Here is a 21,097-nt window from a genome sequence, read left to right as displayed (position 1 = left end):
TTTGCGAAAATTGCATAGATTTTATTGTGGAACTCAAGAACTAGAAAATGCTCATCAAAGCTTTGCTAAAATAGTATAGACGTTTATCATGGAACTCAAGAATTATACAATACTCATCAAAGCTTTGCTAAATTGCGAAGACTGCTTATATTGTGGAACTCAAGAATTAAACAATGCTCATCAAAGCTTTGCTTAAATTGCATAGACTTCTATTGTGGAACTCAAGTATTGAACAATGCTCGTCAAACCTTTGCTAAATTACGAACACTACTTGTATTGTGGTACTCTAGAATTAAACAATGCTCATCAAAGCTTTGCTTAAATTGCATAGACTTTTATTGTGGAACTCAAGATTTAAACAATGATCATCAAAGGTTTGCTAATTTTCGAATAATACTTTTATTGTGGAACTCAAGAATTAAACAACACTCATCAAAACTTTTCTAAATTGCATAGACTTCTAATGTGGAACCCATGAAAGAAACAATGCTCATCAAATATTTGCTAAATTGCATAGACTTCTATTGTGGAACTCAATAATCAAACAATGCTCATCAAAGCTTTGCTTAAATGGTATAGACTTCTATTGTGGAACTCAAGAATTAAACGATGCTCATCAAAGCTCTACTAAATTGCTTAAACTTCTAATTTGGAACTCAAGAATGAAACAATGCTCATCAAAGATTTGCTTAAATTGCAAGACTTCTATTGTCCTCAAGAATTAAACAATGCTCATCAAAGATTTGATAAATTGCGAAGACTATATCTATTGTGGAACTCTAGAATTAAACAATGCTCATCAAAGTTTTTCTAAATTGCATAGACTTCTAATAGTGTGGAACTCAAGAATGAAACATTGTTCATCAAAGCTTTTCTTAAATTGCATAGACTTCTATTGTGGAACTCAAGTATTAAACAATGCTCGTCAAACCTTTGCTAAATTGCGAAGACTACTTGTATTGTGGAGCTCTAGAATTAAACAATGTTCATCAAAGTTTTGCTAAATTGCATAGACTTGTAATCTGGAACTCAAAACAATGCTCATCAAAGCTACGCATAAGTTGCATACACTTCTATTGTGGATCTCAAGAATTAAACGATGCTCATCAAAGTTTTGATAAATTGCAAAGACTTCTTTTGTTGTGGAACTCAAGAATGAAACAAGGCTCATCAAAGCTTTGCTAAATGGCATAGACTTCTATTGTGGAACTCAAGAATTAAACAATGCTCATCAAAGCTTTGCTTAAATTGCATGGACTTCTATTGATGAACTCAAGAATCAAACAATTCTCATCAAAGCATTGCTTAAATTGCATAGACTTCTATTGTGGAACTCAAGAATTAAACGATGCTTATCAAAGCTATACTGAATTGCATAAATTTCTAACATGGAACTCAAGAATGAACAATGCTCATCAAAGCTTAGCTTAAATTGTAGAGACTTCTATTGTAGAACTCAAGAATTAAACAATGTTCATCAAAGTTTTGCTAAATTGCGAAGACTACCTCTCTTTTGGAACTCTAGAATTAAACAATGTTCGTCAAAGTTAAGCTAAACTGCATAGACTTCTAAAGTGAAATTCAAGAATGTAACAATGCTCATAAATGGTTTGCGAAAATTGCATAGATTTTATTGTGGAACTCAAGAACTAGAAAATGCTCATCAAAGCTTTGCTAAAATAGTATAGACGTTTATCATGGAACTCAAGAATTATACAATACTCATCAAAGCTTTGCTAAATTGCGAAGACTGCTTATATTGTGGAACTCAAGAATTAAACAATGCTCATCAAAGCTTTGCTTAAATTGCATAGACTTCTATTGTGGAACTCAAGTATTGAACAATGCTCGTCAAACCTTTGCTAAATTACGAACACTACTTGTATTGTGGTACTCTAGAATTAAACAATGCTCATCAAAGCTTTGCTTAAATTGCATAGACTTTTATTGTGGAACTCAAGATTTAAACAATGATCATCAAAGGTTTGCTAATTTTCGAATAATACTTTTATTGTGGAACTCAAGAATTAAACAACACTCATCAAAACTTTTCTAAATTGCATAGACTTCTAATGTGGAACCCATGAAAGAAACAATGCTCATCAAATATTTGCTAAATTGCATAGACTTCTATTGTGGAACTCAATAATCAAACAATGCTCATCAAAGCTTTGCTTAAATGGTATAGACTTCTATTGTGGAACTCAAGAATTAAACGATGCTCATCAAAGCTCTACTAAATTGCTTAAACTTCTAATTTGGAACTCAAGAATGAAACAATGCTCATCAAAGATTTGCTTAAATTGCAAGACTTCTATTGTCCTCAAGAATTAAACAATGGTCATCAAAGATTTGATAAATTGCGAAGACTATATCTATTGTGGAACTCTAGAATTAAACAATGCTCATCAAAGTTTTTCTAAATTGCATAGACTTCTAATAGTGTGGAACTCAAGAATGAAACATTGTTCATCAAAGCTTTTCTTAAATTGCATAGACTTCTATTGTGGAACTCAAGTATTAAACAATGCTCGTCAAACCTTTGCTAAATTGCGAAGACTACTTGTATTGTGGAGCTCTAGAATTAAACAATGTTCATCAAAGTTTTGCTAAATTGCATAGACTTGTAATCTGGAACTCAAAACAATGCTCATCAAAGCTACGCATAAGTTGCATACACTTCTATTGTGGATCTCAAGAATTAAACGATGCTCATCAAAGTTTTGATAAATTGCAAAGACTTCTTTTGTTGTGGAACTCAAGAATGAAACAAGGCTCATCAAAGCTTTGCTAAATGGCATAGACTTCTATTGTGGAACTCAAGAATTAAACAATGCTCATCAAAGCTTTGCTTAAATTGCATGGACATCTATTGATGAACTCAAGAATCAAACAATTCTCATCAAAGCATTGCTTAAATTGCATAGACTTCTATTGTGGAACTCAAGAATTAAACGATGCTTATCAAAGCTATACTGAATTGCATAAATTTCTAACATGGAACTCAAGAATGAAACAATGCTCATCAAAGCTTTGCTTAAATTGTAGAGACTTCTATTGTAGAACTCAAGAATTAAACAATGTTCATCAAAGTTTTGCTAAATTGCGAAGACTACCTCTCTTTTGGAACTCTAGAATTAAACAATGCTCGTTAAAGTTAAGCTAAACTGCATAGACTTCTAAAGTGAAATTCAAGAATGTAACAATGCTCATAAATGGATTGCGAAAATTGCATAGACTTTTATTGTGGAACTCAAGAACTAAAAAATGCTCATCAAAGCTTTGCTAAAATAGTGTAGACGTTTATCATGGAATTCAAGAATTATACAATACTCATCAAAGCTTTGCTAAATTGCGAAGACTGTTTATATTCTGGAACTCAAGAATTAAACAATGCTCATCAAAGCTTTGCTTAAATTGCATAGACTTCTATTGTGGATCTCAAGTATTGAACAATGCTCGTCAAACCTTTGCTAAATTCCGAACACTACTTGTATTGTGGTACTCTAGAATTAAACAATGCTCATCAAAGCTTTGCTTAAATTGCATAGACTTTTATTGTGGAACTCAAGATTTAAACAATGATCATCAAAGGTTTGCTAATTTTCGAATAATACTTTTATTGTGGAACTCAAGAATTAAACAACACTCATCAAAACTTTTCTAAATTGCATAGACTTCTAATGTGGAACCCATGAAAGAAACAATGCTCATCAAATATTTGCTAAATTGCATAGACTTCTATTGTGGAACTCAATAATCAAACAATGCTCATCAAAGCTTTGCTTAAATGGTATAGACTTCTATTGTGGAACTCAAAAATTTAACGATGCTCATCAAAGCTATACTAAATTGCTTAAACTTCTAATTTGGAACTCAAGAATGAAAAAATGCTCATCAAAGATTTGCTTAAATTGCAAGACTTCTATTGTCCTCAAGAATTAAACAATGCTCATCAAAGATTTGATAAATTGCGAAGACTACATCTATTGTGGAACTCTAGAATTAAACAATGCTCATCAAAGCTTTTCTAAATTGCATAGACTTCTAATAATGTGGAACTCAAGAATGAAACATTGTTCATCAAAGCTTTTCTTAAATTGCATAGACTTCTATTGTGGAACTCAAGTATTAAACAATGCTCGTCAAACCTTTGCTAAATTGCGAAGACTACTTGTATTGTGGAACTCTAGAATTAAACAATGTTCATCAAAGTTTTGCTAAATTGCATAGACTTCTAATCTGGAACTCAAAACAATGCTCATCAAAGCTACGCATAAGTTGCATACACTTCTATTGTGGATCTCAAGAATTAAACGATGCTCATCAAAGCTTTGATAAATTGCAAAGACTTCTTTTGTTGTGGAACTCAAGAATGAAACAAGGCTCATCAAAGCTTTGCTAAATGGCATAGACTTCTATTGTGGAACTCAAGAATTAAACAATGCTCATCAAAGCTTTGCTTAAATTGCATGGACTTCTATTGATGAACTCAAGAATCAAACAATTCTCATCAAAGCATTGCTTAAATTGCATAGACTTCTATTGTGGAACTCAAGAATTAAACGATGCTTATCAAAGCTATACTGAATTGCATAAATTTCTAACATGGAACTCAAGAATGAAACAATGCTCATCAAAGCTTAGCTTAAATTGTAGAGACTTCTATTGTAGAACTCAAGAATTAAACAATGTTCATCAAAGTTTTGCTAAATTGCGAAGACTACCTCTCTTTTGGAACTCTAGAATTAAACAATGTTCGTCAAAGTTAAGCTAAACTGCATAGACTTCTAAAGTGAAATTCAAGAATGTAACAATGCTCATAAATGGTTTGCGAAAATTGCATAGATTTTATTGTGGAACTCAAGAACTAGAAAATGCTCATCAAAGCTTTGCTAAAATAGTATAGACGTTTATCATGGAACTCAAGAATTATACAATACTCATCAAAGCTTTGCTAAATTGCGAAGACTGCTTATATTGTGGAACTCAAGAATTAAACAATGCTCATCAAAGCTTTGCTTAAATTGCATAGACTTCTATTGTGGAACTCAAGTATTGAACAATGCTCGTCAAACCTTTGCTAAATTACGAACACTACTTGTATTGTGGTACTCTAGAATTAAACAATGCTCATCAAAGCTTTGCTTAAATTGCATAGACTTTTATTGTGGAACTCAAGATTTAAACAATGATCATCAAAGGTTTGCTAATTTTCGAATAATACTTTTATTGTGGAACTCAAGAATTAAACAACACTCATCAAAACTTTTCTAAATTGCATAGACTTCTAATGTGGAACCCATGAAAGAAACAATGCTCATCAAATATTTGCTAAATTGCATAGACTTCTATTGTGGAACTCAATAATCAAACAATGCTCATCAAAGCTTTGCTTAAATGGTATAGACTTCTATTGTGGAACTCAAGAATTAAACGATGCTCATCAAAGCTCTACTAAATTGCTTAAACTTCTAATTTGGAACTCAAGAATGAAACAATGCTCATCAAAGATTTGCTTAAATTGCAAGACTTCTATTGTCCTCAAGAATTAAACAATGCTCATCAAAGATTTGATAAATTGCGAAGACTATATCTATTGTGGAACTCTAGAATTAAACAATGCTCATCAAAGTTTTTCTAAATTGCATAGACTTCTAATAGTGTGGAACTCAAGAATGAAACATTGTTCATCAAAGCTTTTCTTAAATTGCATAGACTTCTATTGTGGAACTCAAGTATTAAACAATGCTCGTCAAACCTTTGCTAAATTGCGAAGACTACTTGTATTGTGGAGCTCTAGAATTAAACAATGTTCATCAAAGTTTTGCTAAATTGCATAGACTTGTAATCTGGAACTCAAAACAATGCTCATCAAAGCTACGCATAAGTTGCATACACTTCTATTGTGGATCTCAAGAATTAAACGATGCTCATCAAAGTTTTGATAAATTGCAAAGACTTCTTTTGTTGTGGAACTCAAGAATGAAACAAGGCTCATCAAAGCTTTGCTAAATGGCATAGACTTCTATTGTGGAACTCAAGAATTAAACAATGCTCATCAAAGCTTTGCTTAAATTGCATGGACTTCTATTGATGAACTCAAGAATCAAACAATTCTCATCAAAGCATTGCTTAAATTGCATAGACTTCTATTGTGGAACTCAAGAATTAAACGATGCTTATCAAAGCTATACTGAATTGCATAAATTTCTAACATGGAACTCAAGAATGAACAATGCTCATCAAAGCTTAGCTTAAATTGTAGAGACTTCTATTGTAGAACTCAAGAATTAAACAATGTTCATCAAAGTTTTGCTAAATTGCGAAGACTACCTCTCTTTTGGAACTCTAGAATTAAACAATGTTCGTCAAAGTTAAGCTAAACTGCATAGACTTCTAAAGTGAAATTCAAGAATGTAACAATGCTCATAAATGGTTTGCGAAAATTGCATAGATTTTATTGTGGAACTCAAGAACTAGAAAATGCTCATCAAAGCTTTGCTAAAATAGTATAGACGTTTATCATGGAACTCAAGAATTATACAATACTCATCAAAGCTTTGCTAAATTGCGAAGACTGCTTATATTGTGGAACTCAAGAATTAAACAATGCTCATCAAAGCTTTGCTTAAATTGCATAGACTTCTATTGTGGAACTCAAGTATTGAACAATGCTCGTCAAACCTTTGCTAAATTACGAACACTACTTGTATTGTGGTACTCTAGAATTAAACAATGCTCATCAAAGCTTTGCTTAAATTGCATAGACTTTTATTGTGGAACTCAAGATTTAAACAATGATCATCAAAGGTTTGCTAATTTTCGAATAATACTTTTATTGTGGAACTCAAGAATTAAACAACACTCATCAAAACTTTTCTAAATTGCATAGACTTCTAATGTGGAACCCATGAAAGAAACAATGCTCATCAAATATTTGCTAAATTGCATAGACTTCTATTGTGGAACTCAATAATCAAACAATGCTCATCAAAGCTTTGCTTAAATGGTATAGACTTCTATTGTGGAACTCAAGAATTAAACGATGCTCATCAAAGCTCTACTAAATTGCTTAAACTTCTAATTTGGAACTCAAGAATGAAACAATGCTCATCAAAGATTTGCTTAAATTGCAAGACTTCTATTGTCCTCAAGAATTAAACAATGGTCATCAAAGATTTGATAAATTGCGAAGACTATATCTATTGTGGAACTCTAGAATTAAACAATGCTCATCAAAGTTTTTCTAAATTGCATAGACTTCTAATAGTGTGGAACTCAAGAATGAAACATTGTTCATCAAAGCTTTTCTTAAATTGCATAGACTTCTATTGTGGAACTCAAGTATTAAACAATGCTCGTCAAACCTTTGCTAAATTGCGAAGACTACTTGTATTGTGGAGCTCTAGAATTAAACAATGTTCATCAAAGTTTTGCTAAATTGCATAGACTTGTAATCTGGAACTCAAAACAATGCTCATCAAAGCTACGCATAAGTTGCATACACTTCTATTGTGGATCTCAAGAATTAAACGATGCTCATCAAAGTTTTGATAAATTGCAAAGACTTCTTTTGTTGTGGAACTCAAGAATGAAACAAGGCTCATCAAAGCTTTGCTAAATGGCATAGACTTCTATTGTGGAACTCAAGAATTAAACAATGCTCATCAAAGCTTTGCTTAAATTGCATGGACATCTATTGATGAACTCAAGAATCAAACAATTCTCATCAAAGCATTGCTTAAATTGCATAGACTTCTATTGTGGAACTCAAGAATTAAACGATGCTTATCAAAGCTATACTGAATTGCATAAATTTCTAACATGGAACTCAAGAATGAAACAATGCTCATCAAAGCTTTGCTTAAATTGTAGAGACTTCTATTGTAGAACTCAAGAATTAAACAATGTTCATCAAAGTTTTGCTAAATTGCGAAGACTACCTCTCTTTTGGAACTCTAGAATTAAACAATGCTCGTTAAAGTTAAGCTAAACTGCATAGACTTCTAAAGTGAAATTCAAGAATGTAACAATGCTCATAAATGGATTGCGAAAATTGCATAGACTTTTATTGTGGAACTCAAGAACTAAAAAATGCTCATCAAAGCTTTGCTAAAATAGTGTAGACGTTTATCATGGAATTCAAGAATTATACAATACTCATCAAAGCTTTGCTAAATTGCGAAGACTGTTTATATTCTGGAACTCAAGAATTAAACAATGCTCATCAAAGCTTTGCTTAAATTGCATAGACTTCTATTGTGGATCTCAAGTATTGAACAATGCTCGTCAAACCTTTGCTAAATTCCGAACACTACTTGTATTGTGGTACTCTAGAATTAAACAATGCTCATCAAAGCTTTGCTTAAATTGCATAGACTTTTATTGTGGAACTCAAGATTTAAACAATGATCATCAAAGGTTTGCTAATTTTCGAATAATACTTTTATTGTGGAACTCAAGAATTAAACAACACTCATCAAAAGTTTTCTAAATTGCATAGACTTCTAATGTGGAACCCATGAAAGAAACAATGCTCATCAAATATTTGCTAAATTGCATAGACTTCTATTGTGGAACTCAATAATCAAACAATGCTCATCAAAGCTTTGCTTAAATGGTATAGACTTCTATTGTGGAACTCAAAAATTTAACGATGCTCATCAAAGCTATACTAAATTGCTTAAACTTCTAATTTGGAACTCAAGAATGAAAAAATGCTCATCAAAGATTTGCTTAAATTGCAAGACTTCTATTGTCCTCAAGAATTAAACAATGCTCATCAAAGATTTGATAAATTGCGAAGACTACATCTATTGTGGAACTCTAGAATTAAACAATGCTCATCAAAGCTTTTCTAAATTGCATAGACTTCTAATAATGTGGAACTCAAGAATGAAACATTGTTCATCAAAGCTTTTCTTAAATTGCATAGACTTCTATTGTGGAACTCAAGTATTAAACAATGCTCGTCAAACCTTTGCTAAATTGCGAAGACTACTTGTATTGTGGAACTCTAGAATTAAACAATGTTCATCAAAGTTTTGCTAAATTGCATAGACTTCTAATCTGGAACTCAAAACAATGCTCATCAAAGCTACGCATAAGTTGCATACACTTCTATTGTGGATCTCAAGAATTAAACGATGCTCATCAAAGCTTTGATAAATTGCAAAGACTTCTTTTGTTGTGGAACTCAAGAATGAAACAAGGCTCATCAAAGCTTTGCTAAATGGCATAGACTTCTATTGTGGAACTCAAGAATTAAACAATGCTCATCAAAGCTTTGCTTAAATTGCATGGACTTCTATTGATGAACTCAAGAATCAAACAATTCTCATCAAAGCATTGCTTAAATTGCATAGACTTCTATTGTGGAACTCAAGAATTAAACGATGCTTATCAAAGCTATACTGAATTGCATAAATTTCTAACATGGAACTCAAGAATGAAACAATGCTCATCAAAGCTTAGCTTAAATTGTAGAGACTTCTATTGTAGAACTCAAGAATTAAACAATGTTCATCAAAGTTTTGCTAAATTGCGAAGACTACCTCTCTTTTGGAACTCTAGAATTAAACAATGCTCGTCAAAGTTAAGCTAAACTGCATAGACTTCTAAAGTGAAATTCAAGAATGTAACAATGCTCATAAATGGTTTGCGAAAATTGCATAGATTTTATTGTGGAACTCAAGAACTAAAAAATGCTCATCAAAGCTTTGCTAAAATAGTATAGACGTTTATCATGGAACTCAAGAATTATACAATACTCATCAAAGCTTTGCTAAATTGCGAAGACTGCTTATATTGTGGAACTCAAGAATTAAACAATGCTCATCAAAGCTTTGCTTAAATTGCATAGACTTCTATTGTGGAACTCAAGTATTGAACAATGCTCGTCAAACCTTTGCTAAATTACGAACACTACTTGTATTGTGGTACTCTAGAATTAAACAATGCTCATCAAAGCTTTGCTTAAATTGCATAGACTTTTATTGTGGAACTCAAGATTTAAACAATGATCATCAAAGGTTTGCTAATTTTCGAATAATACTTTTATTGTGGAACTCAAGAATTAAACAACACTCATCAAAACTTTTCTAAATTGCATAGACTTCTAATGTGGAACCCATGAAAGAAACAATGCTCATCAAATATTTGCTAAATTGCATAGACTTCTATTGTGGAACTCAATAATCAAACAATGCTCATCAAAGCTTTGCTTAAATGGTATAGACTTCTATTGTGGAACTCAAGAATTAAACGATGCTCATCAAAGCTCTACTAAATTGCTTAAACTTCTAATTTGGAACTCAAGAATGAAACAATGCTCATCAAAGATTTGCTTAAATTGCAAGACTTCTATTGTCCTCAAGAATTAAACAATGCTCATCAAAGATTTGATAAATTGCGAAGACTATATCTATTGTGGAACTCTAGAATTAAACAATGCTCATCAAAGTTTTTCTAAATTGCATAGACTTCTAATAGTGTGGAACTCAAGAATGAAACATTGTTCATCAAAGCTTTTCTTAAATTGCATAGACTTCTATTGTGGAACTCAAGTATTAAACAATGCTCGTCAAACCTTTGCTAAATTGCGAAGACTACTTGTATTGTGGAGCTCTAGAATTAAACAATGTTCATCAAAGTTTTGCTAAATTGCATAGACTTGTAATCTGGAACTCAAAACAATGCTCATCAAAGCTACGCATAAGTTGCATACACTTCTATTGTGGATCTCAAGAATTAAACGATGCTCATCAAAGTTTTGATAAATTGCAAAGACTTCTTTTGTTGTGGAACTCAAGAATGAAACAAGGCTCATCAAAGCTTTGCTAAATGGCATAGACTTCTATTGTGGAACTCAAGAATTAAACAATGCTCATCAAAGCTTTGCTTAAATTGCATGGACTTCTATTGATGAACTCAAGAATCAAACAATTCTCATCAAAGCATTGCTTAAATTGCATAGACTTCTATTGTGGAACTCAAGAATTAAACGATGCTTATCAAAGCTATACTGAATTGCATAAATTTCTAACATGGAACTCAAGAATGAACAATGCTCATCAAAGCTTAGCTTAAATTGTAGAGACTTCTATTGTAGAACTCAAGAATTAAACAATGTTCATCAAAGTTTTGCTAAATTGCGAAGACTACCTCTCTTTTGGAACTCTAGAATTAAACAATGTTCGTCAAAGTTAAGCTAAACTGCATAGACTTCTAAAGTGAAATTCAAGAATGTAACAATGCTCATAAATGGTTTGCGAAAATTGCATAGATTTTATTGTGGAACTCAAGAACTAGAAAATGCTCATCAAAGCTTTGCTAAAATAGTATAGACGTTTATCATGGAACTCAAGAATTATACAATACTCATCAAAGCTTTGCTAAATTGCGAAGACTGCTTATATTGTGGAACTCAAGAATTAAACAATGCTCATCAAAGCTTTGCTTAAATTGCATAGACTTCTATTGTGGAACTCAAGTATTGAACAATGCTCGTCAAACCTTTGCTAAATTACGAACACTACTTGTATTGTGGTACTCTAGAATTAAACAATGCTCATCAAAGCTTTGCTTAAATTGCATAGACTTTTATTGTGGAACTCAAGATTTAAACAATGATCATCAAAGGTTTGCTAATTTTCGAATAATACTTTTATTGTGGAACTCAAGAATTAAAGAACACTCATCAAAACTTTTCTAAATTGCATAGACTTCTAATGTGGAACCCATGAAAGAAACAATGCTCATCAAATATTTGCTAAATTGCATAGACTTCTATTGTGGAACTCAATAATCAAACAATGCTCATCAAAGCTTTGCTTAAATGGTATAGACTTCTATTGTGGAACTCAAGAATTAAACGATGCTCATCAAAGCTCTACTAAATTGCTTAAACTTCTAATTTGGAACTCAAGAATGAAACAATGCTCATCAAAGATTTGCTTAAATTGCAAGACTTCTATTGTCCTCAAGAATTAAACAATGGTCATCAAAGATTTGATAAATTGCGAAGACTATATCTATTGTGGAACTCTAGAATTAAACAATGCTCATCAAAGTTTTTCTAAATTGCATAGACTTCTAATAGTGTGGAACTCAAGAATGAAACATTGTTCATCAAAGCTTTTCTTAAATTGCATAGACTTCTATTGTGGAACTCAAGTATTAAACAATGCTCGTCAAACCTTTGCTAAATTGCGAAGACTACTTGTATTGTGGAGCTCTAGAATTAAACAATGTTCATCAAAGTTTTGCTAAATTGCATAGACTTGTAATCTGGAACTCAAAACAATGCTCATCAAAGCTACGCATAAGTTGCATACACTTCTATTGTGGATCTCAAGAATTAAACGATGCTCATCAAAGTTTTGATAAATTGCAAAGACTTCTTTTGTTGTGGAACTCAAGAATGAAACAAGGCTCATCAAAGCTTTGCTAAATGGCATAGACTTCTATTGTGGAACTCAAGAATTAAACAATGCTCATCAAAGCTTTGCTTAAATTGCATGGACATCTATTGATGAACTCAAGAATCAAACAATTCTCATCAAAGCATTGCTTAAATTGCATAGACTTCTATTGTGGAACTCAAGAATTAAACGATGCTTATCAAAGCTATACTGAATTGCATAAATTTCTAACATGGAACTCAAGAATGAAACAATGCTCATCAAAGCTTTGCTTAAATTGTAGAGACTTCTATTGTAGAACTCAAGAATTAAACAATGTTCATCAAAGTTTTGCTAAATTGCGAAGACTACCTCTCTTTTGGAACTCTAGAATTAAACAATGCTCGTTAAAGTTAAGCTAAACTGCATAGACTTCTAAAGTGAAATTCAAGAATGTAACAATGCTCATAAATGGATTGCGAAAATTGCATAGACTTTTATTGTGGAACTCAAGAACTAAAAAATGCTCATCAAAGCTTTGCTAAAATAGTGTAGACGTTTATCATGGAATTCAAGAATTATACAATACTCATCAAAGCTTTGCTAAATTGCGAAGACTGTTTATATTCTGGAACTCAAGAATTAAACAATGCTCATCAAAGCTTTGCTTAAATTGCATAGACTTCTATTGTGGATCTCAAGTATTGAACAATGCTCGTCAAACCTTTGCTAAATTCCGAACACTACTTGTATTGTGGTACTCTAGAATTAAACAATGCTCATCAAAGCTTTGCTTAAATTGCATAGACTTTTATTGTGGAACTCAAGATTTAAACAATGATCATCAAAGGTTTGCTAATTTTCGAATAATACTTTTATTGTGGAACTCAAGAATTAAACAACACTCATCAAAAGTTTTCTAAATTGCATAGACTTCTAATGTGGAACCCATGAAAGAAACAATGCTCATCAAATATTTGCTAAATTGCATAGACTTCTATTGTGGAACTCAATAATCAAACAATGCTCATCAAAGCTTTGCTTAAATGGTATAGACTTCTATTGTGGAACTCAAAAATTTAACGATGCTCATCAAAGCTATACTAAATTGCTTAAACTTCTAATTTGGAACTCAAGAATGAAAAAATGCTCATCAAAGATTTGCTTAAATTGCAAGACTTCTATTGTCCTCAAGAATTAAACAATGCTCATCAAAGATTTGATAAATTGCGAAGACTACATCTATTGTGGAACTCTAGAATTAAACAATGCTCATCAAAGCTTTTCTAAATTGCATAGACTTCTAATAATGTGGAACTCAAGAATGAAACATTGTTCATCAAAGCTTTTCTTAAATTGCATAGACTTCTATTGTGGAACTCAAGTATTAAACAATGCTCGTCAAACCTTTGCTAAATTGCGAAGACTACTTGTATTGTGGAACTCTAGAATTAAACAATGTTCATCAAAGTTTTGCTAAATTGCATAGACTTCTAATCTGGAACTCAAAACAATGCTCATCAAAGCTACGCATAAGTTGCATACACTTCTATTGTGGATCTCAAGAATTAAACGATGCTCATCAAAGCTTTGATAAATTGCAAAGACTTCTTTTGTTGTGGAACTCAAGAATGAAACAAGGCTCATCAAAGCTTTGCTAAATGGCATAGACTTCTATTGTGGAACTCAAGAATTAAACAATGCTCATCAAAGCTTTGCTTAAATTGCATGGACTTCTATTGATGAACTCAAGAATCAAACAATTCTCATCAAAGCATTGCTTAAATTGCATAGACTTCTATTGTGGAACTCAAGAATTAAACGATGCTTATCAAAGCTATACTGAATTGCATAAATTTCTAACATGGAACTCAAGAATGAAACAATGCTCATCAAAGCTTAGCTTAAATTGTAGAGACTTCTATTGTAGAACTCAAGAATTAAACAATGTTCATCAAAGTTTTGCTAAATTGCGAAGACTACCTCTCTTTTGGAACTCTAGAATTAAACAATGCTCGTCAAAGTTAAGCTAAACTGCATAGACTTCTAAAGTGAAATTCAAGAATGTAACAATGCTCATAAATGGTTTGCGAAAATTGCATAGACTTTTATTGTGGAACTCAAGAACTAGAAAATGCTCATCAAAGCTTTGCTAAAATAGTATAGACGTTTATCATGGAACTCAAGAATTATACAATACTCATCAAAGCTTTGCTAAATTGCGAAGACTGTTTATATTCTGGAACTCAAGAATTAAACAATGCTCATCAAAGCTTTGCTTAAATTGCATAGACTTCTATTGTGGATCTCAAGTATTGAACAATGCTCGTCAAACCTTTGCTAAATTCCGAACACTACTTGTATTGTGGTACTCTAGAATTAAACAATGCTCATCAAAGTTTTGCTTAAATTGCATAGACTTTTATTGTGGAACTCAAGATTTAAACAATGATCATCAAAGGTTTGCTAATTTTCGAATAATACTTTTATTGTGGAACTCAAGAATTAAACAACACTCATCAAAACTTTTCTAAATTGCATAGACTTCTAATGTGGAACCCATGAAAGAAACAATGCTCATCAAATATTTGCTAAATTGCATAGACTTCTATTGTGGAACTCAATAATCAAACAATGCTCATCAAAGCTTTGCTTAAATGGTATAGACTTCTATTGTGGAACTCAAAAATTTAACGATGCTCATCAAAGCTATACTAAATTGCTTAAACTTCTAATTTGGAACTCAAGAATGAAAAAATGCTCATCAAAGATTTGCTTAAATTGCAAGACTTCTATTGTCCTCAAGAATTAAACAATGCTCATCAAAGATTTGATAAATTGCGAAGACTACATCTATTGTGGAACTCTAGAATTAAACAATGCTCATCAAAGCTTTTCTAAATTGCATAGACTTCTAATAATGTGGAACTCAAGAATGAAACATTGTTCATCAAAGCTTTTCTTAAATTGCATAGACTTCTATTGTGGAACTCAAGTATTAAACAATGCTCGTCAAACCTTTGCTAAATTGCGAAGACTACTTGTATTGTGGACCTCTAGAATTAAACAATGTTCATCAAAGTTTTGCTAAATTGCATAGACTTCTAATCTGGAACTCAAAACAATGCTCATCAAAGCTACGCATAAGTTGCATACACTTCTATTGTGGATCTCAAGAATTAAACGATGCTCATCAAAGCTTTGATAAATTGCAAAGACTTCTTTTGTTGTGGAACTCAAGAATGAAACAAGGCTCATCAAAGCTTTGCTAAATGGCATAGACTTCTATTGTGGAACTCAAGAATTAAACAATGCTCATCAAAGCTTTGCTTAAATTGCATGGACTTCTATTGATGAACTCAAGAATCAAACAATTCTCATCAAAGCATTGCTTAAATTGCATAGACTTCTATTGTGGAACTCAAGAATTAAACGATGCTTATCAAAGCTATACTGAATTGCATAAATTTCTAACATGGAACTCAAGAATGAAACAATGCTCATCAAAGCTTAGCTTAAATTGTAGAGACTTCTATTGTAGAACTCAAGAATTAAACAATGTTCATCAAAGTTTTGCTAAATTGCGAAGACTACCTCTCTTTTGGAACTCTAGAATTAAACAATGTTCGTCAAAGTTAAGCTAAACTGCATAGACTTCTAAAGTGAAATTCAAGAATGTAACAATGCTCATAAATGGTTTGCGAAAATTGCATAGATTTTATTGTGGAACTCAAGAACTAGAAAATGCTCATCAAAGCTTTGCTAAAATAGTATAGACGTTTATCATGGAACTCAAGAATTATACAATACTCATCAAAGCTTTGCTAAATTGCGAAGACTGCTTATATTGTGGAACTCAAGAATTAAACAATGCTCATCAAAGCTTTGCTTAAATTGCATAGACTTCTATTGTGGAACTCAAGTATTGAACAATGCTCGTCAAACCTTTGCTAAATTACGAACACTACTTGTATTGTGGTACTCTAGAATTAAACAATGCTCATCAAAGCTTTGCTTAAATTGCATAGACTTTTATTGTGGAACTCAAGATTTAAACAATGATCATCAAAGGTTTGCTAATTTTCGAATAATACTTTTATTGTGGAACTCAAGAATTAAACAACACTCATCAAAACTTTTCTAAATTGCATAGACTTCTAATGTGGAACCCATGAAAGAAACAATGCTCATCAAATATTTGCTAAATTGCATAGACTTCTATTGTGGAACTCAATAATCAAACAATGCTCATCAAAGCTTTGCTTAAATGGTATAGACTTCTATTGTGGAACTCAAGAATTAAACGATGCTCATCAAAGCTCTACTAAATTGCTTAAACTTCTAATTTGGAACTCAAGAATGAAACAATGCTCATCAAAGATTTGCTTAAATTGCAAGACTTCTATTGTCCTCAAGAATTAAACAATGCTCATCAAAGATTTGATAAATTGCGAAGACTATATCTATTGTGGAACTCTAGAATTAAACAATGCTCATCAAAGTTTTTCTAAATTGCATAGACTTCTAATAGTGTGGAACTCAAGAATGAAACATTGTTCATCAAAGCTTTTCTTAAATTGCATAGACTTCTATTGTGGAACTCAAGTATTAAACAATGCTCGTCAAACCTTTGCTAAATTGCGAAGACTACTTGTATTGTGGAGCTCTAGAATTAAACAATGTTCATCAAAGTTTTGCTAAATTGCATAGACTTGTAATCTGGAACTCAAAACAATGCTCATCAAAGCTACGCATAGGTTGCATACACTTCTATTGTGGATCTCAAGAATTAAACGATGCTCATCAAAGTTTTGATAAATTGCAAAGACTTCTTTTGTTGTGGAACTCAAGAATGAAACAAGGCTCATCAAAGCTTTGCTAAATGGCATAGACTTCTATTGTGGAACTCAAGAATTAAACAATGCTCATCAAAGCTTTGCTTAAATTGCATGGACTTCTATTGATGAACTCAAGAATCAAACAATTCTCATCAAAGCATTGCTTAAATTGCATAGACTTCTATTGTGGAACTCAAGAATTAAACGATGCTTATCAAAGCTATACTGAATTGCATAAATTTCTAACATGGAACTCAAGAATGAACAATGCTCATCAAAGCTTAGCTTAAATTGTAGAGACTTCTATTGTAGAACTCAAGAATTAAACAATGTTCATCAAAGTTTTGCTAAATTGCGAAGACTACCTCTCTTTTGGAACTCTAGAATTAAACAATGTTCGTCAAAGTTAAGCTAAACTGCATAGACTTCTAAAGTGAAATTCAAGAATGTAACAATGCTCATAAATGGTTTGCGAAAATTGCATAGATTTTATTGTGGAACTCAAGAACTAGAAAATGCTCATCAAAGCTTTGCTAAAATAGTATAGACGTTTATCATGGAACTCAAGAATTATACAATACTCATCAAAGCTTTGCTAAATTGCGAAGACTGCTTATATTGTGGAACTCAAGAATTAAACAATGCTCATCAAAGCTTTGCTTAAATTGCATAGACTTCTATTGTGGAACTCAAGTATTGAACAATGCTCGTCAAACCTTTGCTAAATTACGAACACTACTTGTATTGTGGTACTCTAGAATTAAACAATGCTCATCAAAGCTTTGCTTAAATTGCATAGACTTTTATTGTGGAACTCAAGATTTAAACAATGATCATCAAAGGTTTGCTAATTTTCGAATAATACTTTTATTGTGGAACTCAAGAATTAAAGAACACTCATCAAAACTTTTCTAAATTGCATAGACTTCTAATGTGGAACCCATGAAAGAAACAATGCTCATCAAATATTTGCTAAATTGCATAGACTTCTATTGTGGAACTCAATAATCAAACAATGCTCATCAAAGCTTTGCTTAAATGGTATAGACTTCTATTGTGGAACTCAAGAATTAAACGATGCTCATCAAAGCTCTACTAAATTGCTTAAACTTCTAATTTGGAACTCAAGAATGAAACAATGCTCATCAAAGATTTGCTTAAATTGCAAGACTTCTATTGTCCTCAAGAATTAAACAATGGTCATCAAAGATTTGATAAATTGCGAAGACTATATCTATTGTGGAACTCTAGAATTAAACAATGCTCATCAAAGTTTTTCTAAATTGCATAGACTTCTAATAGTGTGGAACTCAAGAATGAAACATTGTTCATCAAAGCTTTTCTTAAATTGCATAGACTTCTATTGTGGAACTCAAGTATTAAACAATGCTCGTCAAACCTTTGCTAAATTGCGAAGACTACTTGTATTGTGGAGCTCTAGAATTAAACAATGTTCATCAAAGTTTTGCTAAATTGCATAGACTTGTAATCTGGAACTCAAAACAATGCTCATCAAAGCTACGCATAAGTTGCATACACTTCTATTGTGGATCTCAAGAATTAAACGATGCTCATCAAAGTTTTGATAAATTGCAAAGACTTCTTTTGTTGTGGAACTCAAGAATGAAACAAGGCTCATCAAAGCTTTGCTAAATGGCATAGACTTCTATTGTGGAACTCAAGAATTAAACAATGCTCATCAAAGCTTTGCTTAAATTGCATGGACATCTATTGATGAACTCAAGAATCAAACAATTCTCATCAAAGCATTGCTTAAATTGCATAGACTTCTATTGTGGAACTCAAGAATTAAACGATGCTTATCAAAGCTATACTGAATTGCATAAATTTCTAACATGGAACTCAAGAATGAAACAATGCTCATCAAAGCTTTGCTTAAATTGTAGAGACTTCTATTGTAGAACTCAAGAATTAAACAATGTTCATCAAAGTTTTGCTAAATTGCGAAGACTACCTCTCTTTTGGAACTCTAGAATTAAACAATGCTCGTTAAAGTTAAGCTAAACTGCATAGACTTCTAAAGTGAAATTCAAGAATGTAACAATGCTCATAAATGGATTGCGAAAATTGCATAGACTTTTATTGTGGAACTCAAGAACTAAAAAATGCTCATCAAAGCTTTGCTAAAATAGTGTAGACGTTTATCATGGAATTCAAGAATTATACAATACTCATCAAAGCTTTGCTAAATTGCGAAGACTGTTTATATTCTGGAACTCAAGAATTAAACAATGCTCATCAAAGCTTTGCTTAAATTGCATAGACTTCTATTGTGGATCTCAAGTATTGAACAATGCTCGTCAAACCTTTGCTAAATTCCGAACACTACTTGTATTGTGGTACTCTAGAATTAAACAATGCTCATCAAAGCTTTGCTTAAATTGCATAGACTTTTATTGTGGAACTCAAGATTTAAACAATGATCATCAAAGGTTTGCTAATTTTCGAATAATACTTTTATTGTGGAACTCAAGAATTAAACAACACTCATCAAAAGTTTTCTAAATTGCATAGACTTCTAATGTGGAACCCATGAAAGAAACAATGCTCATCAAATATTTGCTAAATTGCATAGACTTCTATTGTGGAACTCAATAATCAAACAATGCTCATCAAAGCTTTGCTTAAATGGTATAGACTTCTATTGTGGAACTCAAAAATTTAACGATGCTCATCAAAGCTATACTAAATTGCTTAAACTTCTAATTTGGAACTCAAGAATGAAAAAATGCTCATCAAAGATTTGCTTAAATTGCAAGACTTCTATTGTCCTCAAGAATTAAACAATGCTCATCAAAGATTTGATAAATTGCGAAGACTACATCTATTGTGGAACTCTAGAATTAAACAATGCTCATCAAAGCTTTTCTAAATTGCATAGACTTCTAATAATGTGGAACTCAAGAATGAAACATTGTTCATCAAAGCTTTTCTTAAATTGCATAGACTTCTATTGTGGAACTCAAGTATTAAACAATGCTCGTCAAACCTTTGCTAAATTGCGAAGACTACTTGTATTGTGGAACTCTAGAATTAAACAATGTTCATCAAAGTTTTGCTAAATTGCATAGACTTCTAATCTGGAACTCAAAACAATGCTCATCAAAGCTACGCATAAGTTGCATACACTTCTATTGTGGATCTCAAGAATTAAACGATGCTCATCAAAGCTTTGATAAATTGCAAAGACTTCTTTTGTTGTGGAACTCAAGAATGAAACAAGGCTCATCAAAGCTTTGCTAAATGGCATAGACTTCTATTGTGGAACTCAAGAATTAAACAATGCTCATCAAAGCTTTGCTTAAATTGCATGGACTTCTATTGATGAACTCAAGAATCAAACAATTCTCATCAAAGCATTGCTTAAATTGCATAGACTTCTATTGTGGAACTCAAGAATTAAACGATGCTTATCAAAGCTATACTGAATTGCATAAATTTCTAACATGGAACTCAAGAATGAAACAATGCTCATCAAAGCTTAGCTTAAATTGTAGAGACTTCTATTGTAGAACTCAAGAATTAAACAATGTTCATCAAAGTTTTGCTAAATTGCGAAGACTACCTCTCTTTTGGAACTCTAGAATTAAACAATGCTCGTCAAAGTTAAGCTAAACTGCATAGACTTCTAAAGTGAAATTCAAGAATGTAACAATGCTCATAAATGGTTTGCGAAAATTGCATAGACTTTTATTGTGGAACTCAAGAACTAGAAAATGCTCATCAAAGCTTTGCTAAAATAGTATAGACGTTTATCATGGAACTCAAGAATTATACAATACTCATCAAAGCTTTGCTAAATTGCGAAGACTGTTTATATTCTGGAACTCAAGA

This window comes from Lactuca serriola, chromosome 8 (assembly GCF_051521515.1).
Source record: "Lactuca serriola cultivar US96UC23 chromosome 8, Lser_US96UC23_V15, whole genome shotgun sequence".
Classification (NCBI taxonomy): domain Eukaryota; kingdom Viridiplantae; phylum Streptophyta; class Magnoliopsida; order Asterales; family Asteraceae; genus Lactuca; species Lactuca serriola.
This window is presented reverse-complemented; position numbering follows the sequence as displayed.